This window comes from Pteropus medius, unplaced genomic scaffold (assembly GCF_902729225.1).
Source record: "Pteropus medius unplaced genomic scaffold, Ma_sr-lr_union100, whole genome shotgun sequence".
NCBI lineage: Eukaryota > Metazoa > Chordata > Mammalia > Chiroptera > Pteropodidae > Pteropus > Pteropus medius.
The window spans coordinates 5468007-5484091 of NW_024349798.1; the positions used below are offsets into that span (position 1 = coordinate 5468007).

Here is a 16085-nt window from a genome sequence, read left to right on the forward strand (position 1 = left end):
ATGGTGATGAGTGAGTGAAATAAACAGTTTGAGTGATGGAGAGGATTGGTGGTCTAGAGGGCATGGGATGCATTAGTCACAGTAGCCAGAGAAGGCTTCTGTGAGAAAACTATATATAAGTAGAGATCTGAAGGATGAGAAAGAGTTAATTATGCAAAAAGCTAGAGGAACAGCAAGTGCAAATGACCTGTGAGTTAGAGAAGAAGAAAAAGTCGAGAGTTGATGGGGCAAGTTGCTAGGGCGCAGTGAATGAGTGAGTGGGCTCACAAAAGGGGTTAGGAGACAAGGTCAAAGTGAGGTTGAGACCTGGTCACTGCTCTAAGTTTAGATTTGTTCTAAGTGTGGTAGGAAGCCACTAGAGGGAGTGACATGATTGATGTATATCAGATCTCTCCTTTAATCTGTGAGCTACACTAATAGATTTTCTAATATTGAACCAATCTTGCATTCTTGAATACAATCTTCCATTTCTATTAAGTGATATAGAACAGGACGGGCTAGCATAAGAACAAATACATAAATCAATAGAAGAGAATATAGAGTTCAGGAACAATAAATATTTATATTATTTACATATGAAAGAAGTTTGGTAATATGAGAAAAATAGCATTTCAAATCAGTGAAAATGGTGTAGGAGCAATTGTCCGGCTTATGAAAAAAAATTTTTTTGAGCTTTACTTCACATTAACGCAAAATTTAATTTCAGTTTAGATTTAAGAGCTAAAATTATAAATACAAAAACCATAAAATTACAATAAGGAAATAGAGAATATTTTAAAATATTCTTTGTGTAAAGGATATTTTATGTCTTTAAGCAAGACATGAAATCCAGGAACCATAAAGGGGAAGATTAACATATTTGCTTTAATTTGATATTGCTAACTGATAATAAATACCACAAATAAAGAAAACCTCAAGTCAGGAGTCAACATAAGGAACATACATGAAAGAGCATTACTATCCTTAATATATAGAAAATTTTTATAAATCGATAAGAAAATACAAAATAGAATTATGGACACAGATAATTATGGAAATAAGCATAGAAAAAAGGACACATAATTCATAGAGGTATAAATGACTAAGCTACTGAAAATATGTTCAATCTCATGAATGATAAAAAACAAAACAATGAACTATCATTTTTCATTTGTCTAACTGACAAAGATTATAAAGATATAATAGGCTACATTGGTAAGACTGTAGGAGTAGTAGGAATCTTAGAGTTAGTGGAAGCAAAAATCAGTACAATTTGGATCATAATTTGTCTTTATCCATTGCCATTAAATATCTTTGACCTAAAAATTCCACTTCTGGAAATTTATCCTAAAGAAATAATTGGACAAGCGCACAAAGATGTGGCTATAGGGATGATCCTAAAACATTGTTTATAACAAGAAATTGAAGGGAAAACTAAATTTCTATCTAAAGAGAATTGGTAAGTCTACAGCCATGCTACCCTGGACAAGCCTGATCCCATCTGATCTCGGAAGCTAAGCAGGGTCGGGCCTGGTTAGGACTTGGATGGGAGACCACCTAGGAAGATCAGGTGCTGTAGGTGTAAAAAATTAAAAAATAAGGGATTATAAGCTGACAAGGTCCTTGCAATCTGTGAGATCAACCAAGGATTGGCTCACCTAAAATAAAATAAAATAAAAAATAAAGAGGATTGGCAAAATTATTATGGCCCAGTTATACAGTGAAAAAACTATGTGGTCATAAAAAAATAATGTCAAACTGGAAAAATGTCCACAATGTACTTTTGTCTCTTAATGTCATAAAGGTCTTGATCACTTTTTTGACGTATAATTTATATACAATACAATGCACCCATTTCAAGTGTACTATTACATGAGTTCTGACAAATGTATATATACCTGTGTAACAACTACCATAATCAAGACATTGAACATTTCGTTTTCCAAAAAATGTTCTCTCATGCCCCTTGTCAATCTATCCCAACTATACTCCTGTGGTCCTAAGCCATCAGTCTGCTTTTTTTTTTTTCACTACAGATTAATTTAGTCTTTTCCAACATTTAATATAAATAGAATCATACAGGATCTACAATCTTTTTTTCACTTTTTAAAAATTGTGGTAAAATATAATGTAATTACCATCTTTATACAGTTTAGTGGTATTAAGTGGTATTGCACAACATTTAGATTGTTGTGCAACCATCACTACCATCATCCTCATAACTCTTTTCATCTTTTAAAACTCTGTACATATTAAATGATAACTCCCCTTTATCCTCTCTCCCCAGACCCTGGCAACAACCATTATACTTGATGTCTTTACAATTTTGACTATTCTAACTACCTCATATAGGTGGAATCATACAGTATTTGTCCTTTTGTGTCTGGCCTCCTTGACTAAGCATAATGTTTTCAGATTCATCCATGTTATAACATGTATCGTTATTAACTTTTATGGCTGACTAATGTATATACCACATTTTGTTTTCCATTCATCTGTCAATGGATACTTGGGTCACTTTTATGTCTTAGCTTTTGTGAATAATGCGATTAACATGGGTATACAAATATCTCTTTGAGACCCTGCATTCAATTTTTGGGGGTATATACCCAGATAGAATCTCAGGGTCATATGGTAATTCTATTTTTAATTTTTTTAGGAACTGCCGCACTGTTTTCCACAGCAGCTTTACCGTTTTACCCTCACATCGAGAGTGTATAAGGATTCCAATTTCTTCACATTCTCACCATTAGTTGTTTTCTGGTTTTTTGGTAGTAACCATCCTAATGGATATGAGGTTGTATCTCATCGTAGTCTTGATTTGCATGTATCTAATGATTAGTGATGTTGAGCATCTTTTCATATGCTTATTGTCCATTTATACATCTTCTTTGAGAAATATCTGTTCAAATCTTGCCTAGTTTTGAATCAGGTTTTTTTTATCATTGTCAAATTTTAGGAGTTCTCTATATTTTCTGGATATTAATTCCTTATCAGATATACGATTTGCAAATATTTTCTCCCATCCCGTGGGTTGCCTTTTTATTCTGTGGATAATGTCTTTTGATGCACAAAATCGTTTAATTTTTATGAAGTTCAATTTATCTATTTTTTCTTTTGTTACTTGTGCCTTTGGTGTCATATTCAAGATATCATGACCAAATTCAATGTCATGAGGCTTCGTCCTATATTTTCTTCTAAAAGTTTTATTGCCTTAGATATTACATCTAGGTCCTTGATCCATTTTGGATTAATTTTTGTATACAGTATTAAATAAGAGTCCAACTTCATTCTTTTGCATGTGGATATCCAGTTTTCATGGCACCATTTGTTGAAAAGACTGTTCTTTCCTTATTGAATAGTCATGACATCTTTGTCAAAACTCATTTGACCGTATTATGTGAGTGTTTCTTTCTAGGTTGTCTATTCAATTCAGTTGGTCTATTTGTCTTTAGGCTAATATCACAATGTTTTGATTACTATAGATTTGTAGTAAGTTTTGAAATTAATAAGTGTGAGGCCTCCGGTTTTGTTCCTCTTTTAAAAGATTGTTTTGGCTCTTTGGGGTATCTTGACATGCCATATGAATTTTAGGATGGGTTTTTCTATTTCTGTAAAAGAAGTCAGAGTTTTGGTAGGGAGTGCATTGATTCTGTAAATAGCTTTGGGTAGTATTGACATTCTAACAATATTAAGTCTTCTAGTCCATGAACGTAGGATGTTTCTATTTATTTTTGTCTTCTTTCAGCAACATTTTATAGTTTTCATTGCATAAGTGTTTTTACCTTCTTGGTTAACTCCTAATCATTTTATTCTATTATTTTTATGCTATTGTGAATGAAGCTGTTTTTGTAATTTTCTTTTCATATTATTTATTGTTCATGTATAGAAATGCAACTGATTTTCGTGTTTCGATTTTGTATCTTGCTACAATTTTTTGGAAAAGATTATGAAGGATTGGATTTATTTCTTCTTTAAATGTTTGGTATAATTCACCAGTGAAGCTATCAGGTCCATGGCTTTCCTTGTTGGGGGATTTCTGATTACTGATTACTCCTTATTAGCAACAGGTCTATTCAGGTTTTCTATTTAGTTTTGGAAGTTTAGGGATTTATCTGTTTCAGCCAAGTTATATGGTTTGTTGGTATACTCTCTTAAAATCCTTTTTATTTGTTCAGTGGGTAGTAATTTCTCTACTGTCATTTCTAATTTTAGTAACTTGAGTCTTTTTTCTTTTCTTAGTCCATCTAGCTAAAGGTTTGTCAATTTTGTTGATTCTTTTTATATCATTGAGTTTTCTCTATTGTTTTTCTATTCTCTATTTCATGTATCTCTAATCTTTATTACTTTCTTCCTTCTGCCAGCTTTGAGTTTAGTTTGTTCTTCTTTTTCTAGTTCCTTAAGTTGTAAATTTAAGTTGTCAATTTGAGATATTTCTTGTTTTTAATTTTTTACCACATTTTTTATTAAATAATTTTTATTTTTATTTTTTTAATTTTTTAATTTTCAATTACAGTCGACATACACTATTATATTAGTTCCAGGTGTACAACATAGTGATTGGACATTAATATAACATGAAGTGAAAACTCCAATAAATCTAGTACCATCTGACACCATTGATAGTTATTAGAATATTATTGACTATATTCCTTATGCTATACTTTACATCTCCATGACTATTTTGTAACTACTAATTTGTACTTTTTAATCCCTTCCCCTTTTTCATTCACCCTTCCCCTATCCCCCTCCCATCTAGCAACCATCAAAATGTTCTCTGTATATATGAGTTTGTTTCCATTTTATTTGTTTATTTTGTTTTTTAGATTCTATATGGAAGTGAAATCATATGGCATTTGTCTTTCTCTGTCTGACGTACTCCACTCAGCACAATACCCTCTAGTTTCATCCATGTTGTTGCAGATGGCAAGATTTTATTCTTTTTCATGGCTGAGTAATATTTTATTATATATATGTACCACCTCTACATTATCTATTCACCCATTGATGGACACCCTGGTTGCCTCTGAATCTTGTTTAATGTAAATAATGCTGCAGTTAACATATGGGTGTACATGTCCCTTTGAAGTTATGTTTCGAGTTTCTTCACAGAAATGGGATTTCATAGAAGTGGGATTATTGGTTCCTTCTTTGTTTCTTGTTATAGCCTTTGTTTTAAAGTCTATTTTGTCTGGTAAAAGTATTGCTACTCGAGATTTTTAGTTTTTCATTTCCATTTTCATGAAATACCTTTCTTCATTCCTTTACTTTTTAGTCTGTGGGTATCTTAATCTGCAGTGAATCTCTTGTAGGCAGCAAATGTAAGGGTCATGTTTTCTTATCCATTCAGCTGACTTATGTCTTTTGATTGGAATGTTTAATCCATTTACATTTAAAGTAATTGTTGATAAATATGTTGTTATTGCCAATTTATTATTCCTATTTTAAATCTTTCTTCTTCTTCTTAAAGAAATATCTTTAACATTTCTCATAATACTAATTTGGTGGTGATGAACTTTAGTTTTTTCTTGTCTGGGAAGCTCTTTATCTGTTCCTCAAGTCTAAATGATAGGTTTGCTGAGTAGAGTAATCTTGGTTGTAGGTCCTTGCTTTTTATCACTTTGAGTATTTCATGCCAATCCCTTCTTGGCCTGTAAAGTTTCTGTTGAGAAATCAGTTGATAGTCTTATGGGAGCTCCCTTGTAGGTAACTAACTGCTTCTCCCTTGCTGCTTTTAAGATTCTCTCTCTGTCTTTAAACTTTGGCATTTTAATTACGATGTGTCTTGGTGTGGGCTTCTTTGGATTCATTTTGCTTGGAACTCTCTGCACTTCCTGATCTCATATGCCTATTTCCTTTGCCAGATTAGGGAAGTTTTCTGTCATTATTTCTTCAAACATGTTTTTAATTCCTTGCTCTCTCTCTTCTCCTTCTGGTACCCCTATGATGTCAATGTCAGTACACTTGATGTTGTCTCAGAGGCCCCTTAAACTGTCCTCATTTTTTTGGAGTCTTTGTTCTTTTTGCTGTTCTGAATGAGTGTTTTCTGCTGCCTTATCTTCCAAATCACTGACTCAGTCCTCTGCTTCATCTAACCTACTGTTGATTCCCTCTAATATATTCGTTATTTCTGTTACTGTATTCATTTATGGATGGTTCTTTTTTATGTTTTCTATCTCAATTTTTATGTTCTAATCTCTTTGTTGAAGTTCTCATTGAAATCATTGAGCATCCTTATAACTAGTGTTTTTGAACTCTGCGTCTAGTAGATTGCTTGTCTCCATTTTGTTTAGTTCCTTTTCTGGAGCTTTGTTCTATCCTTTCATTTGAGACATGTTTCTTTGTCTCTCCATTTTGGCTGGCTCCCTGTGTTTGTTTCTATGTATTAGGTAGAGCTGCTATGTTTCCCAGTGTTAGTAGAGTGAACTCATGTAGTAGATGTCCTGTGGGGTGCATTCTCCTTGGTCAGCTGAGCTGGGTGCTCCAGGTGTGTCCCTGGTGTGGGTTGTGTGTGCCCTCTTGTTGTGGTCAAGCTTTGGTTGTTGTTTGCATGTCAATGGGAAATATGGACCCTCAGGCTGATTGGTTTTGAGGACTGGCTATGACTACAGTGGAGAAGCTGTTGTTCAGGGGCTGATCCTACAGAATAGGATTTGCTTTGGAGGGCTCTGGTGCCTGCCCAGTCTGCCCTGTATCATTTGTAGGGATGGTTGGATGATGCTCTGTTGTGGTCCGAAGCTGGCCACCACGTGTGTTGGTTCTGAGGCCTCTTGGGAGTACCTCTGTTGCCGACCAAGGTCAGCCGCTGCATGTACCCTACCTGGAGCCACTTGATATGTGCTACAAAGTGATGTGCCGATGGTTGCCACTTTTGCTAAGCTTGGAGATGCCTGGGAGAGACTAAGCTGAAAATAGAGGCCAGCTGCTACTAGTGCTGGGCTTGAGGCTTTTTAGAAGGAGGTTCAGGGCACACCAAAGCCAGATGCTGCTTGTTTGGGGGTTGTGAACCTTTAAGAGATTTTAGGAAAGTCCATAGCATGAGCCAGGACAGGCTATTTGTATGGAAAAGCTACTAGAAGTGGCTTGGGTGGGCCCATAAATTGGATGGGGCAGGGTATCAGGGAATCACCAAGGTAGGGTGAAGAGCATTAGCTAGGTCAATGGAGTCTCAGATATGGCGTCTGCCTATGTCTGCACCCTGGATGGACGGGAGGGCTTAACAAAAGAACAATGGCTTCTGCCAGCACTTCTATGTGGGAGAAAGCTGCCCTCCCGGCCCTTGCCTTAAAGCCAGACAATTCGGTTCCTCTCCATATATCCCTGATGACTTTTGAGCTGCTCCCCAAACACTGAAGCTCAGAGTGAGTGATTCTGTCAATAAGTCCATGTATGGGCACTTTAAAAGTGCCCGTGCGCCTGGGACTCCAGCAGCCCTTTGTCTCACTCAGTCATAATTTCTGCTGGTTTTCACAGCCAGAAGTTGTGGGGACTTCTCTTCTTGGTGCTGGGGAGCCTGGTGTGGGGCTGGTGTGGTCACCCGTGGGACCCTTTACTCCTCACGGGTGACCTCCACAGCCAAGATATGTCTCCTGATTTTTAACCTCCACAAGTGGGTGTGGGACCAGCCTGTTCCACATCTCTGCCCGTGCTACCAGTCACCAGGGGGCTTCTTCTGTATATCCTTAGTTAAAGGACTTCTGTTCAGCTAGACTTCAGGTGATTCTCAATGATGGTTGCTCTGTAGTTTAGTTGTAATTTTGATGTGGTTGTGAGAGGAGGCAAGCACAGTGTTTACTTACTCCAGCATCTTGACCGGAAATCCTTTAGTTTTATTAATATAAGTATTACAGCTGTCATTTTCCCTCTTAGCAACACTTTCAATGTGTCCTATAAGTTTGGTATGTTGTGTTTTCATTTTCGTTCATCTCTGAGTATTTTCTAATTTCTGTTGTGATTTCTTCTTTAATACATTAGTTATATGAAAGTGTGTGTTGTTTAATTTCCACAATTTGGTCAATTTCCCAGTTTTCCTTGTTATCAGCATCTAACTTCATCCCATTGTGGTTGGAGAAGACACTTCGTCTTTTGAAAAGATACATATCTTTTCAAATTTATTGACTTAATTTGTGACCTAACACATAGTCTGTTCTGGAAAATGTCCCATGTGCACTTGAGAAGAAAGTGGTGTTGTTGGGTAGAGTGATTTGTTAGATCTAGTAGATTTGTTGTGTTGTCTTCTATTTCCTTATTTGTCTTCTGCCTGATTGTTCTATCTATTATGGTGAGTAGAGTATTAAGTCTCCAACTATTATTGTAGAATGTCTTATTTCTTCAATTCTGTCCGTTTTTGCTTCATATATTTTGATTACCTATCACTAGGTACATAATGTTTATAATTATTATATATTTTTGCTGTTTTGAAACTTTTATTAATATACAATGTCCTTCTTTGTTGCTTGTAAACTCTTTTGATTTAAAGTCTCTTTTGTCTGACATCATTGTAGCCACCCCTGCTCTCTTTGGGGTGCTATTTTCATGGAATATCTTTTCCATCCTTTTGGTTTCAATCTATTTGTGTCTTTGTGTGTTTCTCATAGACAGTATATAGTTGGATCATGGGTTTTTATTCATTCTACCCATTTCAGTCTTTTGATTGGAGAGTTTAATCCATCTACATTTACACTTAAAGTAATTACTGATAAGGAAGGACTTATTTCTGTTGTTTTCTTTATGCTTTATAGCTTCCCCCTTCATTTCTTGCATTACTGTCTTCTTCTGTGTTTAGTTGATTGCTTGTAATGAAATTTTTTTTCATTCTCTTTGTGTATATACTATAGTTATTTTCTTTGTGGTTAGCATGAGATTACATTTAACATCCTAAAATTATAATACTCTAATTTGAATTTATTCTAGCTTAATTTCAATAACATACAAAACTTTCCTCCTTTACATCCCCGTCCCTACCTTTTTTGATTATTGATGTCATGGTATTACATTACATCTTTATACATTGTGTGCCATAAAACATAAACTAATAATTTTTTAAAATTTATTAGTCCTTTAACTTATGCAGAAAACAAAATTTGGAGTTACAAACCAAAGATACAGTAATATTAGTTTGTAAACTAATAATTGTTTTTTCTTTAAATGTGTTGGTCTCTTAAATCATGTAGAAAACAAAAACCATTGTTACAATAATACTGGTGTTTATAATTTTCCATGTATTTACTTTTTTTGAGAACTTTATTTTTCCATATAGCTTTGAGTTATCACTGTCTAGTGTCCTTTCATTTTACTCTGCAGGACTCCCCTGAGTATTTCTTGCAGGACAGGTCTAGGGATCACACTCTCAGTTTTCTTTATCTGAGAATCTTAATTTCCCCCCTACTTTTAAAGGACAGTTTTGCTGAATATAGGACTCTTGGTTGGAGGTTTTTTCTTTGAATACTTTAAATATATCAGCCTGCTATTGTCTGGCCTCCAAAGTTTCTGATGAGAAGTCTGCTGAAAATCTTATTGAGGATCATTTGTATGTGATGATTTGCTTTTATCTGATTTCAAGATTCTCTCTTTGTCTTTTGAAAGTTTGATTATAATTTGTCTTGGTGTGGATCTCTTTGAATTAATCTTACTTGGAGTTTGTTGAGCTTCCTGGATGTTTTATAGTGTATTTTATTTAGAAAAAAATAAGATGCAGGGGAAAATTGATAGGATTCCATTTTTTTCTTAGAGGATATTATTTTTGGCTACAGAAAATTCAGAAATATATGACAGTGGGATTAAGGAATTATTTCTTATTTTGTGAACTTCAATTGCTTAGATTTTGCTAACAAACATTTATTTCTTCTCTCCCTCATTTAACTAGATTGATCACAGAATTACAAAAGTAATATGTGCTCCTTAAAAACATTGAAATAATACAAAAGTAAAGTATACACCTCGTTTCCATTTCCCAGAGGTAACTCTCTGGTTGGTGGCGTTTTTTTTGTTTTGTTTTGTTTTTAAATATTAGGTGCTAGTGCAATAGGTCAAATGAAAGAAATAAAAAGTATCAAGATTGAAAAAATAAAAAATAAATTTGTCAGTATTCACAGTTGACATGATTATATACATTGAAAATCCAATGTATAAATCGAACTATCAGAACTAATATGTGAACTTAGTAAGGTTTCTGGACACAAGATTGATGCACAAAAAAAGTCAGTTATATTTGTACTTACCAGCAACAATCAAATTGAAATTTAAAAATTTAAATACTATTTAAAGAATATTTGAGATCTTGCTTCCTGTCATATGTCATCAATTTGTCTCAAATAAAATCTTTAAAAAATTTTTTAGAAAACATTTAAAAATCTAATGTCTAGGAATAAATCTAGGAAAACATTTGTAAGACTTCTACACTGAAAACTATAAAACAATACTAAGAGAAATGAAAGAAGATCTAACGGAGAGATTTACCATGTTTACTGATTGGAAGATTTTGTAATATTAAGATGTCAATTTTTCCCAAATTGATCTATAGATTGAATAACACCCCAATCAAAATCCCAACAGGCTGTTTTTGAGGGGGGCGGGGTGGATATGGCAAGCTGATTCTAAAACATATATGTAAATCCAAAAGACCCTGGAATAGCCAAAGTAGTTTTGAAAAAGAAGAACAAAGCTGGAGGATTTACACTAAACAATACTAAAGAATTAGTATAGAGCTATAGGTATTGGCATACGGGCAGACAAATAGACCAATGCAATAGAATAGCGGGTCCAGAAACAGACCCATGCATATATGATTTACAAGGGCTCCACTGCACTTCAGTGGGGAAAGAATGGTCTTTGCATTAAATCGTGCTGCTTAATAAGATATATGAGAAAAATGAATGTTCACCCCTACCTCACACCAAACACAAAAATTAATTCAAGCTGGGTCATAGATAAAAATGTGAATGCTAACACAATCAATCCTCTAGAAAAAATATAGTAGAATATCTTTATGAACTTGAGCTACATAAAGACTAAACAGAACACAAAAGCACTAACCATGAAAGGAAAGAACAATGTATTGGGATTCATTAAAACTAAGAATATCTGTCATTAGAAGACAGCATTAAAAGGGTGACAAAGCAAACTACTGACTGGGAGAGGATGTCCCAAACACATAAAAAAAAAAATCAGTAAGAAACAGATAGCTTAATTTAAAAATGGGTCAAAAATTGAAGATACATCACAAAAGAGAATATCACTAGTCATCAGAGAAATGCAAATTAAAATCACTTTAGGAAAATGTTTGGTAGTAATAAGGCTAAATTATTTCTGTGACCCAGCAATTCCTCTCCTGGGTATATACCTATGAGTATTTATGTCCACCAAAACACAGAACCAGAATGTTCATAGCAACTTTACTCATAATGTCCAAAAAAAAGTAGAAACAACCAATGTCCATAAACAATAGAATGGAATTGTTGGGGTATGTTCATACAATCGAATTTTACATAATAAAGAAAAAGAACAAACTACTGACATGCTCAACAATATGACTGACTCTCGCAGACATGATGAATGAAAGAAATATGACACCAAAAAGAACGCACTTTGTGATCCCATTTATGGGTTATCCTTAGGGGCAGTTCTGACCAGACAGAGACATGAAAGAGAATTCTGGGGTGCTGGAAACTTCTATATATTATCTGGATGGTGTACACACAGGTGTATACATATATAAAAATCCATTGACTTCATTTTATTATCTATATGTTATAACTCAATTTTATGTATTTATTTTTATTTTTATTATTATTATTTTATGCCTACAGGTCTTCCTAAGTGGTCTCCCATCCAAATACTAACCAGGCCCGACCCTGCTTAGCTTTCAAAATCAGACAGGATTGGGCTTGTTCAGGGTGGCATGGTCATAGACTATGGACCGTGGCTCCATTGGGGCACGAACCCAGGACCTTCTATGTACAAAGCAGACGTGCTAACCGCTACACTATGGAACAACGTCTTATAACTGAATTTTTTAAAAGTTATGCTAGCAGCTATTTAAAAACTAAAATTAAAAAAAAAACTAAAATATATATAACCCCAAATGAAACCATGCTACTGCACCCTCTTAGTACAACTAGGACCTCTGTCCTGCTTTTGGATTAGGCGATGTCAGGGATGGCTCAGGAATGGACACAGCCTCTTGTTGTTGAATGGCCAGGTGCACCTGCCAGGTGACAAACTGTGCTGCTGCTGGGGTGAGATGGTAGCCAAGCCCAGTGCTTCTCAGTTCTGGCAGAACATTGTCTCTTCAACTATTTTTTATTTTTAAATATTTTTGTTAAATTTATTGTGGTGACATTGATAAATAAAATTATATAGGTTTCAAGTACATAATTCAATAATACATCATATGTATATTGCATTGTACATTCACCACCCAAAGGTAAATCTCCTTCCATCACTATATATTTGAGAGAACTATTTTTTAATTTAATTTTTTATTGTAGTAAAATATGCATAAGATAAAATTTACCATTTTAATTTTTTTAAGTGTACAATTCAGTGGCATTAAGTACATTTACAATGTGGTACAACCATCACCACCATCTACCTCTAGAAGTTTTTCATCCTCCCAAACGGAAACTGTGCCCATTAAACACTAACTCCCCCTCCCTACTCCTCCAGCCCCAGACACCACTATTCTACTTTCTGTGTGAATTTGATGACTCTTGGGACCTCACATAAGTGGAATCATACAGTATTTGTCCTTTTGCATCTGACATCTTTCACTGAACATAATGTTTTCCAAGTTCATCTAGGTTGTAAACTGTATCAGAATTTTATTCCTTTTTAAGGCTAAATAATATTCCATTTTATGGCTAGACCATATTTTGTTTATTCTTTCATCTGTCTATGGCCACTTGGGTTGTTTCTACCTTTTGGCTCTTATGAATAATGCTACTAGGAACATGGGTGTACAAATACCTGTTCAAGTCCCTGCTTTCAATTCTTTTGGGTCTGTGTACCAAGAAGTGAAATTGCTGGGTCATAAGGGCATTCTATGCAGCAATATTTTTAAAAAGCCACTGCTCAGCCCAAACCACCCAGAGATTTAGTTGGCCTGGGGTAGGGCCCCAACATGGATATATGTTAAAGCTACCCAGGTGATTCTAATGACCAGCCAGAGCTGAGAAACACTGGACCAGAACGTGGCTGAGAAAGTAACAAAGGAGGGACATTAGCAGGCAAGAGGAAATGGCAGTGCCTCTGTGTGCCTGGGAAGGTCAGAAGGGCGAACCTCCAACTCCACCTCTGTAATTCCATTAGCCTCTCAGTGTTGGGGGTCAATCTTCCCTCCTGATCAGACAGCCATCTTTCCTGCCCTGCCGACCTCAGGCGTAGGGTTGCGAGATTTATCAAAGTAAGATACAGGACACTCAGTGAAATCTAAATTTCAGAAAAACAACAGATAATTTTTTTAGTATAAGTATAACCCAAGTAATACTTTTTTAAGTATCACTGTTTATCTGAAATTCAAATTTAACAGGGTATGCTGTTAAATTTGACCTAGTACCCCTACTCAGGACCTACTCAGATAGAATCCTCTCTCCCCAAGTGGGCATTCACATTTAGATACCTTGTCTTAATAAGGACAGAAGAAGAGACACCAACAGATGGGCCAGGAAGTACCGCACTCCCATGACCTCCCAGGATCAGCATCAGAGGCTGATGAGGGGGTCTCCCCCAGTGGGGCAGCTACCTGGCCACCTGGGAACAGGCCGTGCATGCAGCCCCAGATGCCACCTTAGCGGAGTGGAATCTACCACAGATGTCTGAGTGGGGTGACGTCCAGTGGCCATGCGCACCACCAGTGACAGGCAGCTCCTACCCAGTGCAGACAGCCTCCTGTGAGAGCAGCAGGAAGCCTTGCAAGCCCAGCTTGAAGAGGGGAGGACTGAGGGCAGGTGGGCTAGAGGTCTTCAGTCTGCAGAGGGTCTGAGCTGCAGTGGGCAGGGCAAGGCCAGATGGACAATTGGGGGACTACTGCCACTTCCCTGGAGCAGGGCTTCCGCATCCCCATCTGTCTCTGAAAGCTTCATTTTGGGGTTAGGGTGACCTGTGCTCCCTGGTGTTAGTGTCGCTCAGGCCCATCCCTCAGGCTGGTCAGTTGAGCTTCTGCCTCATCCCTGAGAAGACCCAGATCCCAATTTACTCGTTGTCTCTGCCGGTGAGTCCCATCTTGTCCTATGCTTCCCTCCTAGGGGCTTCAGCCCTAGCTGTCTGCTTGGCCTGTATTCAAACAGTGGCCTCTGCATTGGTGATTATAGGGGGCGCACAATGCTGACTTCTCGCCTGGGCCACCCGTATCTCAGGCCACAGCTTCTTGGCTGCTCCTCTCTCCTGACTTGAAACCAAACAGCCTTTCCCAGAGGAGGGAGGAAATGGTGCCTTTGCTGCAGGACATGGCCTTCCTAATTGTACTGGTCCCTGGAACCCTAGTGGGAGGATGGGGACAAGCTCATTCCTGGGAAGCCCAGCATCCCTGGGACAGAGGAGTGGATGCTCAGTCTATACTTCTGCCTGGGAGTCAGCTGCCAGGTAGCCTGTGGTGACCAAGAGTGAGCCCCTGGGCTCAGGACAAGCATGTGCCCCCATTGAGGGCCCCAGGAGCCTGGCCATTGGGGAGGACCTCAGCTCAGCAGCACCTCTTCTCAGAAGGCCTCCACGTTCTGTTCTCAGAATGATGAACCTCATGTCCATCCAAGGGTTTGGCTGGGAGAGGCCCCTGGGGGCTGCTCACCTGATATGAGGCAGCATTTATGGAGCAGGCACTAGTTACTGGACCCCACTCTACTTGCTCCATTTCCCTTGGCCCTCAGGACCCTGGGACAGGTCTGGTATTGTCACCTCCATGTTACGGGGGAAGGGAGTACAGGAGTGGTACCCAGGTCTGTTGATTCCAAGTTTAGTCAGTGGACTGCACTGCTCGGCATCACTTCTGCCTGTCTACAGCACTTCCTGGCTACTTCCTGCTTCTCTTGTCCCATTACTGGTACCTAGGGATCTGGGCTTAGTCCCTTTGGCCATCCTTGGGCACATTTGTTTATTCTATACCATGAACCAGTCCTGCCCAGCAGCTCATGGCACCCATGCAAACACCTTCCTGGAGCTACCCCGGCCACTCCTCCTCAGTAGCTCAGCTTCAGAAGTCATGGTCCTTCCTGCCAGCGGTTTCCTCGTCCTTCCCCATCCTGCACTGAGGCAGCCTGGACTCAACTTACCTCCTGGGCCTCATTGCCTCAGGGATGCCAAGATTGGGAGGCCGGGGGTGGCTCCATTTCAGCACTACTGTTCCAGTAGACAGAGGTATCTGGGCAGTGGTGGGGCTGTCCTGGGTCTCTCTGTGGCTAGTTGGCTGTGCTGCAAGCCCTCAAGATCTGTCCGGGGCAAGAATAAAGCCCATGCAGTCCACCAGCTCCCATAGTCCCTGAGCCCACCGACTATCACGGCAGCTGGGGCTTCTCACCTCTTCCTGTACTGGCTCCACCTCAACCCTCCTTCCTGTCTGATTTCAAAAGCCAACAGACAAATCGATGAGCCACAGCTGCCTCACCAGCTATCTGGCTTTGTCACCGCCCCATAAGTCAGAGAGGCAAGGAGTGCCACCAGGGTCTTGATTCAAGGACCCAGCGCCCTGCAGACCTGACGCTCAGGAAAAAGCGGTCCAGTCAAAGCCACAAAGGAAAACAGACTCGCCATCAGTAGACCTTTGCTTTTTGGGGGGTGGTAGAGAAAGCAGGTGAACAGTGGGAATATTCAGTGTCTTACCCAAGGCCACACAGAGGGAAGCTGACTTTGCTGGGGCTGGATCTGTGTCCTCCCACTTTCAGGCCGGTGCACTGTGACACACCATGGACCTCATTGCCCTTTCTAACCCCCTTTCCTTCTCTCTAGCACCCAAAAGCCACCTTCGACCCAACTATACCCCACAATATCTTCCTGTGAGTCAAGGACACCCAAAGGCAGGTCAGCTACACCTTGAAACAGCAAGGTACAGCTGGCAGTTCACTCAGGCTCCTGGAGTTGGACCTCGGCATGTAGGCTGCACTGACGGGGTAGGTGTG

At 38.3% G+C, this 16085-nt stretch overlaps 1 protein-coding gene and 1 pseudogene across 2 annotated transcripts in view; one reads left to right on the forward strand and one right to left on the reverse strand.

Annotated features, from left to right (window-relative positions):
- Positions 1–15481, reverse strand: part of NLRC3 (NLR family CARD domain containing 3) — a 40519-nt gene extending 25038 nt beyond the window's left edge. For both annotated transcript variants that reach the window (XM_039885165.1, XM_039885166.1), the window contains exon 1: positions 15243–15481. The gene's annotated coding sequence lies outside the window, so the exon portion shown is untranslated. The remainder of the gene's footprint in view (positions 1–15242) is intronic.
- Positions 1443–1561, forward strand: LOC120620740 (uncharacterized; annotated as a pseudogene).
- Positions 15482–16085: the final 604 nt, after the last annotated feature.